Genomic DNA, 3,896 nt, shown 5'->3' on the forward strand with positions numbered 1-3,896 from the left:
GGACCACTCTGTTCTGGCCATCTCTTCATTTGGTCTGCAGAACTTGATGTCCTTATGGGCCCTTCGGCCGTACTATCTGCCTTCTCCACATGATAACGATCATTGCGGTTACATTTAACTACTTTATATGGACCTAGATATTTGGGTTTGAGTTTAAGACCTGGGCCAAACTGCGTTCGTTTAATAGCGACCAAATCCCCTTCAGCATATTTGATACTTTCCTTCCTATTTTTATTAAAATGTTTTCTATTTTCATCTTGAATTTTTAATATTTGTTCTTTAGCTTGCATCCTTAGGTTCTCTCTGCTTTCATTAAATTCTGATATAATTTCCTCTTGTAATAAACTTAAGATTTCTACATCTTCTCTGTTTCTCATCTTTGTCCCCATCAATAATTCAAAGGGTGTTGTATTTATTCCTCTTTGGAAAGTGCTATTCAATGCTCGCTGCACTCTACTCACATGTTTATACCACACAGATGGGTTTTCAACACATAACTTGGTTAGAATAGGTATAATGATTCTATGGACTCTCTCCACCTGACCATTTCCGCGTGGTACGCCTGTTGTAATTTTCACATGCAAAATATTTTCCTCTTCACAATAACTTTGAAAATCTCTACTTGTAAATGCCGTTCCTCTATCTGTAATGATTCTGCGAGGATTACCAAAAGCTTGTTGATGTATTTGAAGTCTTTTTAATGTTTCACTACTTGATGTTGTCTTCGTGGGGAATAACCATACAAATTTGGTGGATGCATCTATCACGGTGAGTATATAATTATACTGTTTTTTTGTTTCTGTTAATGGTCCAACATGATCTATATGTAATGTATCAAATGGAATACTATCCTTTTCAATAGGATTCAAAAATCCTTCCTGTTTTCCTTCTTTTCTGTGCGCTAACAAACAGGGAATACAACTCAGCATAAATTCATCAATTTTCTTATCTATATCTCTGATATAATAGTCCCTACTTAATAATTCTTTCATCTTTGTTTTACCAAAATGACCATTACTATGCACTCTGTTAATGATTTCTTTTTCCATTGATCTCGGTATAACTAATTGTTTCTGATTTCCCTTGTACAATACTCCATTTTCTATCCAAAAATCATCATATTGTTCTTCATTTAAAATGGTTTTTATAGCCTTCAATCCTTCATCATTTTCTTGCGCCTGTATTATACCATCTTTTAATGATGTAATAACTGCCACCGATCTGCTTAATGCATCTGTATGCTTCATTTTGTAACCCGCCCTGTGTTCAACTTCAAAATCATACTCATTGAGCATCATTACCCATCTAGCAACTTTGGCAGTCAAATCTTTTTTCCTTAAGGTCATTTCAAACGCTTGGCAATCTGTAACTATTTTAAAATGAATTCCATAAAGATAATGTCTAAACTTCTTTATTCCTTCTATTATTGCTAAAGCTTCCAACTCATAACTTGAATACCTGCTTTGAATATCATTAGTCTTTCGGCTCATATAATGGACTGGATGTAATCCTGAATTTGGGTGATACTGCATAAGTATTGCGGCCAATGCTACACTTGATGCATCAGTATGTAATTCAGTCTTTAACTTTGGATCAAATATTTTTATAACTGGTTTACTAGCCAACTTACTCTTCAATGTTTCAAAAGCTATTCTTTTATTATCTTGAAATAAAAATTCCTTATCCTTTCTCAGCAAATCTGTTAATGGTTTAGCAATTGCAGCATAATTTTCTATGTACTTTCTTAAATATCCGGTTAATCCAATAAAAGTATGCAACTGTTTGAGGTTCCTTGGCTCTGGATATTTCATCACAGCATCCACTTTCTCCAAGCTAGGTCTTACTTCTCCGTTATTAATCACATGTCCTAAATATTCAATTTCCCGCTGTAGTAAGTTTGCTTTTTTCCAGTTCAGCTCTAATCCATATCGTGAAGCAACTTCCAAAATTTGATTTAGTCTATACAAGGCCTGCTCCTCATCAATAGCTGGAATGATAATATCGTCTATAAAAATCATCAAAATACCTTGAGCCATCAACTCTCTGAAGACTATTGATGTGTATGTGTGCCTGCACACCCTCTCTCTGTCTCTCTCGGTGTCGTGGAATTTAATTAGTAATAAACTAGCTGTCAAAGTGATTGCGCGTATTATTTATTGCACCTATACTTTAGTGGCGACGAGGATTCCTACGTACCCGCGTAATATTTTTAATTTATTTTGTTTAAAAAATGTCATCAAACATCGGAAACATTGCACCTTACGACCATAAAACCCAAGAATGGCACATTTTTAAAAGCAGGCTGAAGATGTTTCTTAAAATTAACGTGGCATTAAAAGGTAATGAAAATGCGGTACTATTGACAAACCTCACGGAGGAGACGTACCGCTTGGTGCGTAATTTGCTATATCCTAAAATTATAGAAGACGCAACATTTGACGAGCTGGTGACTGTACTCGACTCGCATTTCACTCCAAAAAGGTCTTCGTTCGCCGACAGGGCGAAGTTCTACGAGGCTTGCAAGGGTGAGGGCGAGAGTGCGGAGGAGTGGGCAGCGCGGCTGAGAGGGCTGGCTGCATATTGTGAGTTCGGCATGGAGTTGGATACCCTGCTACGTGACCGATTCGTGTTGGGGTTTCCAGCGGGTCCTGAACGTGATCGTTTGTGCGAATTGGAGCTGAAAACGCTCACATTCGCAAAAGCTCTGGAGGTAGCCCAACAAACTGCGTGTGCGCGTCAAGCGCGAGCGACCATCGCAGACGCCAGTTTGGGGTTGAAGCAGGAGCCCGTGTTCAAGGTCAGTGACGGGGCGCGGCGTAAGGACGCCGGCGTTGCGTCGTCATCACGTCCGCAGCAAGAATTTAGTGTGTGTTCAGTGTGCGGGAAGAAAAATCATACATCAAATAGGTGTCGTTTTAGGAACTATACGTGTAAAAATTGTGGACAGACTGGTCATTTAGTTAAAATGTGTGGTAAAAAAAAATCTAAGTTATACAACATAGATGAGGACGCGCAAGGTCAGGCGGAGGTCACGGAGTGCCCGGACTGCGACTTATTTAACCTCAGGTATGTCACTAATGATCCATTGCACTTAGACGTAGAAATTAATAATTATAAAATGCAAATGGAACTTGATACAGGTTCGGGCAGGAATGGAATGTCATATCGCCTCCTGTGGAACATCGGATTCGATTGGGCCATCCGCGGAGAGGTGCTGTCCCGGATGGCGGTCATCTGCTATGCAGATGACACGCTGGTAGCCGTCCGGGATACTACTTGGAGCCGGCTTAAAAGGAGGGCTGAGGCCGGAGCCATGTTGTTGACCCGGAGGATCGAGGCGCTAGGCCTCCGAGTGGCCCTCAGCAAGACCGAGGCCCTTTATTTTAAAGGGCCTAGGTGGAGGATTCCTGCGGGGGCCACCCTCCGGGTCAACGAAGAGGAAGTCGGGGTCAGGGCCCGGATGAAATATCTGGGTCTTGTCCTCGACGGGGGCTGGCGCTTCGGCGATCATTTCCGAGCGCTGGCCCCCCGGCTCGTGGGAGCGGCCTCAGCACTGTCGAGGCTCCTCCCTAACCTTAGAGGTCCGGGTGTACATACGAGACTGCTGTACACCACGGTCGTCAAAAGCATGGCCCTGTACGGTGCACCGATGTGGGCAAATGCCCTCAACGCACCAAACAGGGCCCTCCTCCGCAGGCCGCAACGCATAATTGCGGCGCGTGCGTGTCGGGCCTACCGCACGGTAGGCCACGCGGCGGCCTGCGTTTTGGCCGGCACCCCTCCGTGGGAAATAGAGGCGGGCGTGCTGGCCGAAGCCTACTGGGCGCGGGCAACACAAAGAGCTCGGGGCGAAGCCCCGGCTCCAGAGGAGCTCTCCCGCGCCCGGGAGGCGAGGA

This window comes from Papilio machaon, chromosome W, assembly GCF_912999745.1.
Source record: "Papilio machaon chromosome W, ilPapMach1.1, whole genome shotgun sequence".
NCBI classification, from domain to species: domain Eukaryota; kingdom Metazoa; phylum Arthropoda; class Insecta; order Lepidoptera; family Papilionidae; genus Papilio; species Papilio machaon.